Consider the following 16,868-nt stretch of genomic DNA (forward strand, 5'->3'; position numbering starts at 1 on the left):
CCCCCCCCTCCCTCCCCACCCAGCCCCTCCCTGCACGACGGACGGACACAATAATCCCCTGTGGGCTAGTGTAACCAGGAGGTTCCTACCAGTATTAGTCATACAATACTCTGTCTAAATTATTATTGTAGTTCCCTCTTCCAACTTGTACAGTGTGTGACAGAATGTGTACAGTATAAATATCTGACCATTACTGAAGCAGCTTAGGATGGCTTTCCATATAAGATACAATCAATGCGCTCTATAATTATGACTCTTTAATTATAATGGCACTACCTACTCACCTTCAAATGTACCTGCAAATTAGGGGCCTATGGAGGGGGGAGGGGGGGGTTAACCCAAACGCGTACGCTTGCGTATGGGGGGGTCTACTGACAATGTACGCATAGGAAACGGGGGGTGTGGGGGTGAAGCCTCGATAATAATTTGTCTACATTGGCCTTCAAATGAGTTAGAAGGTCCGGAGGTGGACTATCTGTTTGCTTAAAACACGTTAATATTATTAATCCTTGTTCGTTTCTGCGTGGATTAAATATCGGCCATTCTATAGGATTCGGGGGGGGGGTGCGTCAGGCGTACGTACGCAGGTGGGGGGGGGGGTGTAAAAAGTCCGCGTGCGTACAGGGAGGGCGGGGGGGTCAAGTTGACATATTTTTTTGCGTACGGACTAAATGGATGGCCCCTTATGCAGCAAAGCCTGAAGCTTCAATGTATAGTACTTACTATACTTAGAATTAATTGTCAACTTAAAGAGGATTTTGTTTAAGAGTGGAGATTATCCGTTCGCAATGTTTATCACTCTGGGTTGAAGTTTTGAAAATCATGTTTTTAAAATGTTACTGTAAAATGCTGTTCAAAACATTTCCTTCCGATGAAAAAAAACCCAAACCACAATTTGAACGGTTATTGTTACGACACATTCAAGCCAACGGTGTTGCTGTTCCTTGCTAAAAAAAGGTCATTGTGGGCATCACGTTGCAGGCACTGAGACTACGTGATAAGAATTATTTTATGACATCAAGAGTGGTGTACACTAAACCGAGCAAACTCACTCAGAATAACAGTGGCCAGTGTCGGCGCCGTCAGATTGAACTTGCTTGAAGTTAGCCCAATGCTCCACTCTGGATTAATCAGAATTCCCTATGACTTGTACAAAGAGAGCAGAAAGTTTCAATGTTGAATATCAATAAAAGGACTCATTCGACCACAAGAGGCCGAAACCCGACATGCAATCTGTAATATCTGAGTAGGCACATTGTGTTTGTTTTGGGGAGCGGGTGCCGGGTCAGTCCGTGTCACGCCGTGAAATGCAATGCTTATTGATTTTCGCTCGACTTGGTAGAATGCTGAACAAGCGTCACGCTCAAGTCCGCTGGCACCGACGACGTCTCCGTCCAGCTGGGCATCACAACATCACCACGTTGTCCGCGCAGCAGCAGTGAGGCCACGCACGTGCCGAGCGATCGACTTCAAAAATAATTTTCGGTGGATCGCGGGTCGGCAACGCAGAACTACAGGGTGGAGTACTTCACCGCCATCGCTTACGACACGTGGGGGACTCATCTTGCGATCGCTAAATGGCAGTTTTCTACCATCTCCTGCAGACAAAAAGGGCATATAATGTGCACCGAAATTACCTCCTGTTTTGCAACTTTTGTTTTTTCCCACGAGCATATGAACCTGGCCCCATAACGTGTTCAATCCATGTGCACAACATTGTATTGTACGGCTAATGAAGAACAACGATTAGGGATTCAGTTGTAAGTCATTGCCATGCAATTGCTTTGAGAGTTGGTGAATTTCAGATACGTACAACCACCTCCAAATGAACACCCCGGGCAGTGCGAAAATATACGGTCTGTGGACCATATAAACACAGTAACATATGCAAACCGGCTCCTACTAGCTGCCGAGGGCACTGCTTGTGCGACCCCGTCGATCCCTAAAAATAGCGTGTCGTCGCAAAAAAAAAAACACGCCCATTGATTTTTAAAGTAGCGCATGTGACAAAGCTTTGCCGAGGGCACTTCCCTTATCGATGGCCAAATTGATCATTAAATATTACCTTTGCGAGAAACACATTTTCTGTTAACCAAGCACAAATGATGAATGTTTTGGAATCCTCAACTGCTGGCATAACAAGCGGGTAAATAATTACGTGACAGTTCGAAGCGTCATTTCGTACACTCCGTGTGGAGGTGCAGACGCTTGCACACGAGGCCCAATACTGGCAGCCGCGTTGTCCACAGTTACCTCTTCTCCTCTCTTATCCATTGGCATCTCACTAGAAAAAAACTATAGCCAATTACTTTACATCTGCAAGCCTTTGATATATATATGCACAGAACTCTGAAAATCATAACTAGAATTATCCAGAGCATTGTGGTGCCATGCAAATTCACTTCCTTGGCAAGGGTCCGCAATGGTTTATAAAATACAGAGTAGAGGGGAAGAAAATTCCCCCCTGATGCGGTTTCACTCATACTCCATAAAAAAAGTTATACACACATTTATTTTTTGGCAGGATTTGGTATGTGTGCACAAGCGATTTTTTTTTACATGAGCTAACAGGAAATTAGGTTACTGCAGATGAGAAATTACACATTTTAATCTCTGCTCGGATGTAATTATACTTTTATGGACTGCAGTCTAATCGTTGAACCCAATAAACTGGCAATGTGGCTTGAGAGCAAAAAAGAGGAAATCACCAACGCCATTCGTGTTTTCAAAATCTTGAGTCATCACTTTCCCATGAAGCATTCCGCAAAGAGAGGCACTGCAGTGCCCCCCTGTTTTATACGAGGCACCTATCATCATCAGCCATATCTGTGCAATGTTGGATGAAGGTCTTCCCAAGGTGTAAACATTAGCATGGTTGGCTATGTATGGTGCCAAAGGGCTTCAACAATACATACATACGTACATGCATACTAACTACATTTTTGTTATCAGTTAAGGCCCACTGAGCTACGTAACTCTTTATCATAAGCGACCTGGCCGGAAATGATAACATCAACGAAGTGGCTTATCACGTGGACATTTATAGCAGCCAAATACTCTAGACGCACATTTCTAAATGTGGAGGGGAAAAACTGGAGGACGCGGAGAAAAATCCACACGACCACGGGGAGAACGTGCAAACTCCAAACACACATGCGTCAGGGTCAGGATCGAACCCACGACCTCATGTATACCCAGCAAGGTAGTTAACATCTCGCCACCGTGGCACCCTCCATTGCAGGATCAACATCTCTCGCGATTCGCCTCACTGCTCTCGTCGCTCTCTGCCTCCATGGCGGTCACTGCTCGCTCCTCTGTCTGCCACTCCACCGTTCGTCTTGATCGCCAGCCATGTTCACTCACAGCGATGCGTCCTGCCCAAGCCCACTCACTTTTCTTAACAGACACCGGCTCTGCATTTGTTATCCGATCCATGCGCTCCTCTTTCTGTCTCCCCCTATGCTTCTTTGTGCGCTTTTCCAGCTTTCATTCCATTTTCTTCAAGAATTTCCCTGTTTCAGATCCGTACGTCACAGCAGGTGAAGTGCACTGATTAAAAAAAACATTTCCCTTTAGGCACATTGGTATGGTGATTTTCATCACCTATGTGCATGGGTAAAGTACCCAACGATGCTCGTTATTTTGAAGAAAGACTTTTTCGAAATCCATCTTTCTCACATCGTTTTTTGGCCTCTAAATTGTTTGTTATCCTGTTTCCAATGTTGAGAAGGGGCAAGCGCATTGGCAGCGTTCACAGGGGACAGCACATTAGCACGGATGGCTACATACGGTGCGAAAGAAGTTCAACATATATACATACAACTGATGACTCATGGTCAAGAAAAAGCACGAAGTGGCAGTCTCAAGGAATGGATCGCATGGTGGGGGAGGGGGGAGACATTGATCAAGGTGATGGAGCGATCAGCTCGCACAGGTGGATGAATTAAATCTCAGAACCATGACGGATGGCGACAGCTTGGGAAATAACTCGTCCTGTGGAGGCTGACGACGATTAACTGACATCACACTGTAAAACTTAAAGCTCAAAAATAAAATTGCAAAAGAAGAAGAATCAAAGTAAATCTACCGATGATTGATATCTCTTGCAGTCGTGTTGATACAGCTCGGCCAGAAATACGGGAGACTCGCTGCCGTGAGGCCGCAGGATTTCAAAACGGTCAGTGCCATCGTGCCATCGTCCCACCGAGGTCGGCTTAATCAGCACCACCAAGGGGTGGGAAGTCAACGCTGGGGCGTCCCTCAAGGGAAACTCGGCCCCACCAAATTCAGGGGAGATTTTAAACTCTGCCTTGGGGCCCAACAAAGAAACGAGCTAAGTTTGAGCCTGGGGGTTACTCCGAATGCGTTTACATAAGTAGGGAGCGATCGCACAACAGATGTGTCACAAACAATGTTTTAAAACGTAAAAGCATTCGACTCGTAGAACCAGAATCACGTGGCTCTCATTGGCCATCGCCCCCGTCACTTTTTGGTGGAATGACGGCCGTTTTAGCATAAAATCAGGCAAACTCGGCATTTTGCGATTCACGTGAGGGTCCACTTGATACAAAAACACACCCATTCAGCCACCACTCACGTTCTGTGCAGTAATAATGGATGGGGATAGGGGCGGTTGTGGTAAGGAAGGGGAGGATTAGGGCGGAGGCAGCGTTGAGCGTTGGTCAAGAGTTCACGAGCAATTGCAGCATGGTTCCGCCATCGCGTGAAATCGGGCCAATCCCGCTGGGGGGGCCACGCTCGCGCAGGAAGCGCCGAGAGATAGCGACCCGCCATTCCGGCCCTAAGCTGCGAGCACGCAAGCTGCCTCCCAAGCATGAAACCAAAGTCTGCGTGAATCAAACGCAGGACACTTTGGTTAACCATAAATGATTCCAGCCAGTGTAATGATTCAAAGCCATCAGCTGCACTCGCGCCGTCTGAATAATAGGTCAAGGCGAGCTGGATTCGCTGACAACAGCGCTGTGGAAACGCAGCCCCTGACTTACGGATCACACGATGTTATGCAATGTACCACAGGCAGCCCTTTGCTGTGCAGGGGGGCCCGAGTCTTGCCAGGTAAAAATACCGCGTGAGTCTGGGGGATGTACCGAGCCACGCTTTGCCATCCACCGCCCATGGTTTGCTTTTTTTTGCAGGGCATTGCCCTCCTCACTGCTTGTATGAACGCCGAGCACAACAAGTGCAGAGCTCGTGCAAATAAATAGCAGAAAAACGGCCAATCAAGCGGTTGTGTTTCACTCCAGCACTGTACGTAGCTCGCAGGCCGATAATAACATGGGGATGTGGTGGTGGGGGGAAATGGGGTTGCCTTTTTGCGAGTACGTCTTGTGCATTGACCTGAACGCGGGTCGACCGCGTAAGTTCTCAATTCTCAGGGAGGAGGGAAGAGGAACGAGTGGGCAGGCGCTGCGTGGAGGCGCTGGGAGCAGCGCGCCGCGGGGTTCTTTAACAGCAGCTTGCGTCGACGTGCGGTGGAAACATCGTGTCATAAAGCGCACGCCCTCCACACAAGAACATCAACCGGCAGAGAACATGTCGGCAGGAGCAAGGGGCTGCTCGACCGATGCTTGTGCCCGGCGCAATTTACGCACCGGAAATGTGGCTCCTTTCTGAGGGCGGGTGCTCAGTCACAGTGCCAAGTGGTCCAGGCCAGCGGAGGACCCACGACCCTCCCGCATCTGTAACGAAACACACTCACACTATCGGTCACTGTGTCGGAGCCAGAGGTCGCAAACGGGTTTTGATTCCTTACCCGTACCCGTACCCGGCCGCACCAGGGTCGCAAATAGGTACCCGTACCCGGCCGGGTATGGGTAGCCGTTCCCTACCCGTACCCGTACCCTACCCGAAATGAGTGACAAACGGCTACTCACCAGTGACTCACGGCCTACCCGTACCCGGCCGCACCAGGGTCACAAACGGCTACCCGTACCCGGCCGGGTACGGGTAGCCGGGTATCGGGTAGGGTACGGGTATCGGGTACCCGGTTGCGACCTCTGGTCGGAACTCTTGACTTGCCTAAATTATTGACTTTTGGGCTGTACTTACAACAGCAGTAGTGACTGAACAGTCGCACAGTGTCTGTCCTCTTGGTAGTGTCTATGCTTCAAATGGTATGGCGTGTTGTCCAGCACAATGTCTGACGTTGAATTCCCTTAAGAAAGTCTGACGTCACGCCGAACATCACTCCGAACAACAAGCGGCACAACACAAGAACACATCGGACACTTAATTCACGAGAAGTGAATGGTTAAGCGTTGTGATTTTTTGTTGTTTGGAAAACATGAAGTGTGTGAACATTGAGGGCGCTTAATTGATTTTGTCATCCAATATTAAACCGGGTTGGCATTTAAAGAAAAAATTGAATTTTTTGCCCAACCCTGACCCGACAGCCTACCGCTGACCTTTTTTAACCTCAATTTTATAGCCAGACATCAATTTCAAAAACCTTTTGTCTTCATGAGGACCTGGAGAGAAAGTGAGATGGTGTCCACTGTGTGCCCTCACGAGCAAGCCAGAGACGTACAATTAAATAATGGGGGCTTTTTTCTAGCCGTTGCCAGCTCTGCTAAACGTGTACACGTTAACGCTGGGGTGCGAATTATTTTAAACCTACAGCCCTGTATAGAGATCCCTGTTGAAGTCACATGTAAGCCAGTGATATTTCAAACCAATCTTTTGCTACTGCGTATACACAGCTCCGTGCCCTTAGTGCAACACTTTATAAACCAACGGAGCGGAAACAAATACGTGGCGGCTTTTTCTTTACAATCAATTTGCGCATATTTAGCGGAAGTCTATTGTACCATTGCGCATTGGAAAGAGTCAACAGGCTTCAAGATTGACAAACAAAAGGGCCAAGCGACACCCCCACTTTGCCGCTCGTCGCACAATAACCGTGTCCGGGCAACGCTAGCGAACTCAATCGATGTGATCTAACGCCTGCGGAGCGTCAGCGCACGGGGGTTGCAAGACACGGAGAGACCTGGACGGCTGTGCGGATCTTGAAGGGTTAAAAAAAAAAAGCAGGCCCAGAAGGAGGCATGGCCGTACAATTTTGATTCACGGCACGGAGCGCCGGACCTGCCTGCCTGGACCAGTAAAGATCACAACGCCATAATAATGGCCACACATGCCATCGACCAGGCCGGGTCCAGTATTACCCCTTCATTATACACGCAGGAAAGGGGAGCGAGTGTCAGCTCGCCTAAAACATTTGTCATTTTGGGCAGACAATGGAGCGATACCTTAATCAATATCGCATATTTATCCGTTTGTATTATTTGCAATCATTTTTAAAGCAGTAAATTCGGGTCGTTTATAATGGATTTAAAGCAGTTAGTTACTTACACTTTACGAGCAGCTGATGAGACGGAATATTAAATGTGTGCTAATGGACTTGGTTAATTATGAATCTTGTATTAAAAAGATATGTTCACGAGACCAAACATAAATAGAAATGTAATTATTATCCGTAACGACGAAGGTATATAAAGAATGTGATATCAACATTCGTGCGCCACTTGATTCTGTGCAAAATAGTTTCTTCGTTTTGCGCCGCATTGCAAATGAGAAATATTTCAAGTGCTGCTGCTGCTGCTACCGCAGCAGCAAGCTGGCCGGTAGGGTGATTCATGCTCTCTGCGCAGCGAATGTAAATTTCCAGCGTGCCTGGCATGCTTCTGCCTCCCGTTCCAGCGATCAAGTATTTTTTTTCAAGACGTGTCCTTCCGCACACTGCACACGTATTAATGTATTGCGTAGAAGACGGGGAAAACAAATTACCCTCCCCCCACCGGTTATGTATCGACACCGAGGGAAATTTAGAAGATGCCAGGCATCAATTTACCGTGTGCGTTGCGAGGTGGCCAGGTGGCCCAAGTGATCACGAACACCGAGTCAGCCAGCACTGGCGAGTTCCCAGGCCGCACCGATCGAGTGAAAACCGGTTTCTCACGGTGTGCGTAATTGACGGCTCGACCCCATTCACCAATGACCACCGCACGCGAACCGAGATCAATTATCTTAAACCAGGTTCTTCACTCAATTTGGCCAAAATTCAAGCAATTTCTATAATGACACGTGTTGGTTTTAGTGTCATGCGACAAACATCACCCCCTACCCACCTCTCCAACACGTACACAGGTGGTTCCCATCGTGCCACCTCTTCACCTCTCGCGGGCCCTTCTCTGACACGAGGTGGTGGTGCGCGCACCGCTCTGACAAAATTCTGAACGAACATTTCACTGCCTCCTGTCACGTGATGCCGACAGCACCGTTGGAGTAAAACCGGGGTGGATTGGGATTCTAAGTACGTATGTATATTGAACTTCTTTCGCACCGTACGTAGCCAACCGCGCTAATCGGAGGTGCGGGGGAACGCCAACAAACTAAACACAAAAGGCGGTTTTCAATAAATTGGTTTTCAATGTAGAACGTTATGTGCGTACATATATATACTGTACACATATATACACATTTCACGTCCAGAACATATACCAACTTCCGATCCACAGTCTTGTTCCGTAATATGGTCTCAGAAAATACTTGATGAGGATGTAACCGACATGACAATACGTTAAAGGGCCTCTCTAGAGCTTCTCCTTTCCGCCAGCAGCGTTGTGCGAGAGCAACGTCAGGGCTACACAACTTTGCCTTTCATGTCGGTGTCTAATTTGTGAAAATCACTGCGTTCCTTACTGGGGTTTTTTTGACCGGGATACAAATGCCAAGTAAATTAAAATATAAGCCCCACGGGGGCCACTGATCAAACTTGTTGATCAGTGGGCCTCTATAAACCCACGTTGAGAAATCAACGATTACTGCTCCTGCGTAGTATATTAACGTTAGATTGCGAGCGATACGTCATTTTCCTATTAAGCATTGCAGAGTGGGTTTTAAATCAAGTGCGATGGCATCGGATTAGTAGCTACAGTCACGCCAGTGTGATTTCAGATAGATATATAAAACAATACCAGCAAACGCGTTGACTTCAAATAATTGAGTAATTTAAATGCAAGCGTTTCCCTACTTCGATTATGATTGATAGGCCTCGGTGTCGTGAGAGGGGGGGGGACACCTACAAACTTGCCCCGATAACAGTGGAGAATGACACCTTTGAAAGGGAATACGCAGCCAATCACACACCAGCATATGAGAGACAAGTAAATGCACCTTAGCTCTACATTAAATATACATGCTGTAATCACAATTTTAGTTTATGTTTTTCCTCCAGTAATGAGTGATCAGGCTATAAGACCATCAACTCGCTATAATCGAGAAACCAGTTTAATCACGGGTGTCTTGAAACCAAAATTCGAACTGAGGACCTCAAGACGAGCCAGCTCAGTACTCTGATCGCTGAGCCACCCCATCATCCAGCCACCAACCCACCCCGCCACCCAGCCACCAACTCACCCAGCCATCAACCCACCCCGCCACCCAGCCACCAACTCACCCAGCCATCAACCCACCCCACCACCCAGCCACCAACTCACCCAGCCACCAACCCATTCATATACCAACCTGCCCAGCCACCAACCCACCCAGCCACCCAGCCACCAACCCACCCAGCCACCAATCCACCCAGCCACCAACTCACCGCACCACCAACCCACCATTCATATACCAACCTGCCCAGCCACCAACCCACCCCACCACCCAGCCACCAATCCACTCAGCCACCCAGCCACCAACTCACCCCACCACTAACTCACCCCACCACCAACCCACCATTCATATAGCAACCTGCCCAGCCACCATCCCACCCAACCACCCCCAAGCTGCCCAGCTACCAATCCGCCCCCCAACATCGGTCTGTTTCGACCTTCTGCGCCCGAGAGCTTGCGCTAAATCCATAATCACTGATTGGCCTTGTCAGGATGAAATCACACGATTATCAGAATGTATAAAGAGACAGATCCAAAACGGTTAGAATGCCGAAAGTTGAACAAGCGTAAAAAGCGGCTTAGAGGCCAGATGCAGAATACTAAACATCGGAGCAGAGCCTATGTGCCGTAAATTGTAACAGCACATATGGGACAACATATACCATCGGCCTAAGATTTCTGGAAATGTTTAAAGTTTCCCTGGGTGCTAATCTGTTTACTCGTTTCAATGTTATCGCTTTTATTATGGACAATTGATTTATCCAGTGCACCACTGGGAAACTTTCCCGCACAGTTTGGTACCGAGATAATAAATAGCGTCGATGCAGGCGGCCGTTTATTTATGCTTTTACACATTTACCTGGCACCCAGAACCAACATTTATCATTCATCACATACAGGAGTGAGTATAGTACGTGTGCTTCGAACAAAAAAAACACGTCATGTAAATTATTTTTGCTATTTTTCTTCTATCCCCGCTGTCGTTGGATGCGGTGAATTGTATGCACTTTAAGTGATACACGGGACAAGGAAAGCGAATTTTATCCTTTTCAACGCAGTAGTTCATCTGTGGCCAGCCACCACAAACATAAGGTATCTGTATATCACTAGATGGCAGTACTTGCCACAACGGCACACCGCCGCCGAGTTGGGCATCTGAGTGGGGGTATTGAGAGTGGTTCAGAAATTTAGCGGTTATATAATGCAGTGAGTGGTTCGTACAACGCGCTATGAATCCGCATGGGACCCGAGTTTAATTGCTATCCACGCGATTAATATCCGAACACCACATCTCGGCCTCCTCCCAACCTTTCATCACCCTCACTGACCAGGTTGGTGAAGTATGGTAACACAACCCTCATCACTGACATGGCATTGGGAGGGCCTTCATCCAGCAGTGTATTGACAGATGTACATTATTAATCATTGTTATTATTTAGTCGGGTGCTGGTATACAGATAGGACTTTATAATAACTTGTAATTTTCATTTTTTTTTTAAACGTCTAAATTACATTGAAGAAAACAATATTTAAAGAAACGAAATACGTGAAGCTGTTTATCTTTCACAGAAAAGTTTTCCATACAGGAGCACCGAGACCATTTCTTGAGGTACGGCGAAAACGTCTCGATCCATAACGCCGATGTTTGACTTTGCTCCTTTAGAAGGCAAAAATGGTGATGACAATAAAACGGAATTTGATAACAAGTTGCACATATGCAGTCGCACCTGATTTAGTTGGTAAATGATTAATTCTCCATCCTGTTAGTAAATGGTATGAAATGTACATAGTACAAAATATAAACGCAAAATTTTACTTTTTTTTTTTAACCAGGTAAGGCCCACTGAGATTTGTAGCCCTTTTTCAGAAGCGACCTGGCAATCAAAAATGATCGTTCAACCAAGTGGCTCATCATGTGGACATGTGCAGCAGCCAAATACTCGAAACGCGTGTTTTTCAATGTGGAGGGAAAATCCGGAGAGAAATCCACGGGACCACGAAGAGAGAAACACACACACACTCCAAATCTACAGCAGGCATCAGTGCAGGCAATACACTCACGACCTCCCGTATACCAGACGAGGTAGTTCACATTTCTCACACCGCAGTGTTCTTTGCATTGACAATTTTCAGCCGCGAGCCCACATTGGTTGCCTTCATCAGCCACCGGACAGTTTCATCCCCTAAAGCCGATGGTTGCCTGCAGATTCCCAGCAGGAGACGTGTTTGCTTTCGTCTTTTCTGGGACCCTAACCACTTGGGGATATCTCCAGTGGCTACCACAGTGCTGTCGGAAACATGCACGTCAAGACTTACCTCCGGGTCACATTTTCAAGACCAAATTCAAAAGGCAAACAAACTGAAAGCATCCTCAGCACCCGAGGATTTTCATTTATGCGTCTCTGACATCACTTAGCAGGAGAAAATACGAATTTTCTGAAAGCCGCCTCTATTAATTCGAGCTTCGCGCTTTCAAGCCGACTGGTTTTATGGTTAAGCCTGCAACTAATAGCGTCCGCTCTCGCGATTTAGGAAGCACATCAATACCATCTCTCTTTCGGCTCGATTGTTGTGTTTTCTCTCTCTCAATCATACGAGATTTCACGAAATTAGCTTCTCGCTTCGTCGACATCGTTATGTGTCCGTGCATCCACGCGTCACCACCTCCCCCCCCACCCCCAATGCCGTGGGACATTGTGACTAATTGTCCAATTCATTACGATCGATATTAATTCTCCCCCATAAACATAACGGCGGATACTAACAATGCGTAATGTATTAAATAAATATATATTAAACTAACTTGGACTTTAGAAAACAATGTCATCCACAGCATAACTAATACTTCACCAGCGAATGCAATTCACAAGTTATATACTCTAGCATTTGATAATATAATATACATGGATATTATTCAGTGCAGTAACACCTCGTATATTCAATAAAGTTTCGGTATAACGACCTTTGCTTTTATTACCATTACTTTAAAATGGAAAGCTCAAAATTTTGTAAAATAATGAATACAGCGATTTAATGAATAAATAAATAATTACATGCCTATATGCTATTTTATTAATAAGAAAGCATATGTTATAAGATATGGATTCTTGAGCATTGCATATCGCAATGTTTCTTTTATTTATGTTAGTTTTTTTAATTTAACACTGGACAGTATAAAATATATTATTTTCAACATAAATTGTCTTTGTTTACAAAGATGAATGGAAGTGTTTACGGTATAAAATAAGTAATATTTTAAAATACTTTTTTTTAAACACACTTTAATGAAATGTACCGTACGAGTAATAGCAGAACTCCACGACTCCAGGAAGTGGTCCCGAGGCTTGCCATAACGTAAGGGACCAAGGTGATTTACAGCCAACGTCAGTTGACCGTGGACAATGAGACCCAAGCCGAAACATAACATATAAAAAATTATGTTTAAAAATATACTTTTTGTATTTTTTTTGAATAGAATATAGTATTTTCATCAGTATGACATAAGTATACCAAGTTTGCAGTCGATACCACATTGGTAATTGGGTTAGAATTGAGTTACAAGATTTGAGGATACGACAACGACAACAGAGTGAGTTAAATAAAAAGTGTGTAAATGATAAAGTTACGAAGGCTGGGAACGCATCCTCATTGTAGTAATGTTATAAATTATTCAGTAAACGAAGTTTTAACATGCGAACAAAGCTCCAGGAACGCATCAACTTTCGTAAAGTGAGGTATTACAGGACAGGGACTCCTCTACTTCCGAACAAGTTAGGTTCCAGGTCTGTTCGTAAGTCGATTTGTTTGTAAGTCCAACTTTACTCCTGTCGATTCCAAACATGTTGCACGGCGTGTACACTAAACACGGGGAATGGCTTTAAAAGTTGTATAGAGTAAAACCTTGGATTGCGAGCATAATTCGTTCCAGAAACGTGCTTGTAATCCAAAGCACTCGTATATCTTCTTGGTTCTTTCGGTAAAGTCATGTAGAATGGAAATAATAAAAAATAAAACATAATAAAATAATTCTCACGACGTTTCGGCCACAACGCAAGCAGCCGTCCTCAGGTGAAGGAGGACGGCTGCTTGCGTTGTGGCCGAAACGTCGTGAGAATTATTTTATTATGTTTTATTTTTTTTATTTTATTATTTCCATTCTACGTGACTTTACCGAAAGAACCAAGAAGATGAATCCCTGCAGTCACGAAAGCTTCACTCGTATATCAGTTGTGATCACGTGACACTCGGCAGACAAAGCGTATACACGTACTACTCGTATTGCAAGACCTCGCTCGTTTATCAAATTAATATTTACTTTTAAAATGTGCTCGTCTTGCAAAACACTCGCAGACCAAGTTACTCGCAATCTAATGTTTTACTGTAATCTCCTGCAGATGTAGATGACACTGGTTCTTCATGTTCTGCAGATGTAGATGCTAATTAACTTTGGTGCTCGTATTTCCTCTCTACTCTCTTCAAAAACGTTCCAAGAGATGTCTCCACAGTCGCTCTCTTCTTCTCTTCATAAATCAACTTGTAACAGGCGATAGCATCGCGAACAGCTGCTGCGACACCTTAGTAAACCTTTCAGTGCTTGGGTGCTGAGACTCAAAAAAAAAAGCCAGTGCCTTCTCAATCATGCGGAAACCTTCAGCCAGCTGCTCGGTGTCGAACCCTTTGGGTTGCTCAAGTCTCCTGGTTCCTCCTCGATGACCTCCACGCTGTGCGACACCGAACAACCGCCACCGTCTGTCGCGCGGCGGTTGAACTTACGACTCTCGGTCCGGACAGGCAACTGGACACACGGACAGGTTTGTTCTTATCTCTGAACGTTCGTAAGTCGAATGTCTGTAAGTAGAGGAGTCCCTGTACTACGTTCACAGGGGAGAGCAATGGCGCAGTGGTTAGCGCAATGCACTATGAATTCTCATAGGACCTTTTTTGCCAGTATCAACGTATCAAAAATAAGAATAGGTTTTTGCCCTTTCTGGATACAAAAGAGGTGTTCAAACACCAAATCGATGCCTTTTGCAAGGAATCAAGTCCGCATTAACCACACACAGTACTCGTGATAAGGCTGTCTCTGGAGTAGGCCAATCCGTTTCGAAGACAATGCCATATATTATCAGAGCATGTTTGTTTGCATGTTTAACACAATCACGTGTGGTAAATGCCGACTTGATTCCCTGCAAAAGGTTTCTATTTGGTGTATGAAAATCTTAACACCTGTTTTATTGCCAGAAAGGGTAAAACCTATTCTTATTCCGCACTATGAATAATCAAGCGCCCCGAGTTCGATTCAATCGGTCCCCCCCCCTCCAACTGCCTCAAAACGTCTTCATGCAAGTTGCAAGCAAGGTAAAGTATGCCCCAACAACCCCCATGGCCAGCGCGACGTGTGGGTAAGTTGGCATTCGCCCAGCAGTGTATTATGATTCTACGTTGGTATATATATGCCGAAGTTCTATCACACTGTACGTAGCCAACCGTGCCAAACACAAAAACCAGTTGATAATTGTTTTTTTACCCTTCTATCTGGCAGCAAAACTGACACATTTTTACAAGGAGTCATGTTTGCATAGACCACAATACCTGCAGTCATAATGCAAACAAAAAGACATAACTCTGATAATGTATGCACTGTCCTTGAAATTGATTGGTCCACACCCGAGACAGCTTTCCTTAGAGCCTAGTCTCACATGGTGTTGGACCAGATGACGCCAAAAGGCGCACAACTCAAAGACAATGCACCATCAGAGTATGAGAGCTCGGGGCAAGCATCTACACTATGGGAACCTCATTTGCCAGTAAAAATATGATAATTGGTTTTTTACCCTTCTATCTGGCAGCAAAACTGACACATTTTTACAAGGAGTCATGTTTGCATAGACCACAATACCTGCAGTCATAATGCAAACAAAAAGACATAACTCTGATAATGTATGCACTGTCCTTGAAATTGATTGGTCCACACCCGAGACAGCTTTCCTTAGAGCCTAGTCTCACATGGTGTTGGACCAGATGACGCCAAAAGGCGCACAACTCAAAGACAATGCACCATCAGAGTATGAGAGCTCGGGTCAAGCATCTACACTATGGGAACCTCATTTGCCAGTAAAAATATGATAAATAGTTTTTTACCCTTCTATCTGGCAACAATCAATTTCAAGGACAGTGCATACATTATCAGAGTTATGTCTTTTTGTTTGCATTATGACTGCAGGTATTGTGGTCTATGCAAACATGACTCCTTGTAAAAAGGTGTCAGTTTTGTTGCCAGATAGAAGGGTAAAAAACCAATTACCATATTTTTACTGGCAAATGAGGTTCCCATAGTACAAAAACCAGTTGTAAAGAAATTCGTTATCAATGTAGATTTAAAAGTGCATAGCTCCAGTGGCTTCCTAATATCGTAAGGAAGAGCGTTCCAGACGGTTGCAGAAGCGCATCTGCGTGCGATGCAGCGACCGTCTTCGTTCGCCGACTAGCCAAAAGCCGCTGCGAGGATGACCGGACTTCACGTGATGGTTTGTACTCCTTGAGGAGATCGGCAAGGGAGTGTGCTTCATTTGTGTGTAATGAGTGTGACTTTATAATGTATTAGTTCAGCAACCTGAAGCCAGTGCAGCTCAGCGAGCACGGGACAGACATGGTCTGATCTTGCAGTACCCGTCACGACACGTGCCAGAGAATGTTGTACACGCTGCAGCTTGGTAATGTTTTTGACAGATGTCCGAGTTGCAATAATCGAGCCTTGTCAATACTATGCTGCACGCCACCATGTTGACTGTGTCACGACTCAAGTGGTCAAATGTGCCGTAGAGCCCCGACATGAAAATTGCTCGACCCGACTATATTTTGCACGTGGTGATCAAACAACATTCTGGTTGAGTATGGTGCCGAGGCTCTTTAGATGAGTAGAGCACCGAATCCTGAAGTCTGTGACTGCCACACCTGATCTCTCCCACAAATCTTTTTTGCCTGAGCCTGAGTGCCAACCAGCAGAACCCAATTCTTTTCTGGATTAAGCAGCACTTCGGTTTCATGCAATCACACGTGCACCGCTTGCGTGCAATCTTCGAGGTCACCAAGGATCCCCATATCTAACTTTGACTTCACTGCGGTGTACAATTGCGTTGGTAAAGGGAGAACCCAGAACCGATTCAGATATCAATTGCTGCTGGGGCGTGCCGGGGACAGTAATCAAACTCAGGTTGCCACGTGCACAGATATTCTAGGGGTCCAGCAATCTGAGGGATGCTCTTCAGGTCACGATCATCCCCCATTTCCATGAGAGGCAGGATCACACGGAATGCCATCCGGCAAATGGGACGGTAACACGGTGAAATATAAACAACAATTAACCAGCAGGGCGGTGCGTATTATTTTAAATATGCGCACGGACCGCATAGTACACCCAGGGCCCTTTTGTGGGAACGCGGGAGAGGATTAATCACG

The 16,868-nt window shown here is 45.7% G+C and overlaps 1 protein-coding gene across 4 annotated transcripts in view; it reads right to left on the reverse strand.

Moving 5' to 3' along the window:
- LOC144724367 (glycosyltransferase family 92 protein F13G3.3-like) overlaps positions 1–16,868 on the reverse strand; it is a 133,384-nt gene that overhangs the window by 81,740 nt on the left and 34,776 nt on the right. For 3 of the 4 annotated variants that reach the window (XM_078603439.1, XM_078603440.1, XM_078603442.1), the window contains exon 2: positions 5,613–5,699. The gene's annotated coding sequence lies outside the window, so the exon portion shown is untranslated. Of the gene's footprint in view, positions 1–602; positions 1,599–5,612; positions 5,700–16,868 lie in introns of those variants that run through there. The other variant, XR_013586470.1, reaches the window with a different exon arrangement.

The sequence above is a fragment of the Lampetra planeri genome, chromosome 20 (genome assembly GCF_965212315.1).
Source record: "Lampetra planeri chromosome 20, kcLamPlan1.2.h2, whole genome shotgun sequence".
NCBI classification, from domain to species: domain Eukaryota; kingdom Metazoa; phylum Chordata; class Hyperoartia; order Petromyzontiformes; family Petromyzontidae; genus Lampetra; species Lampetra planeri.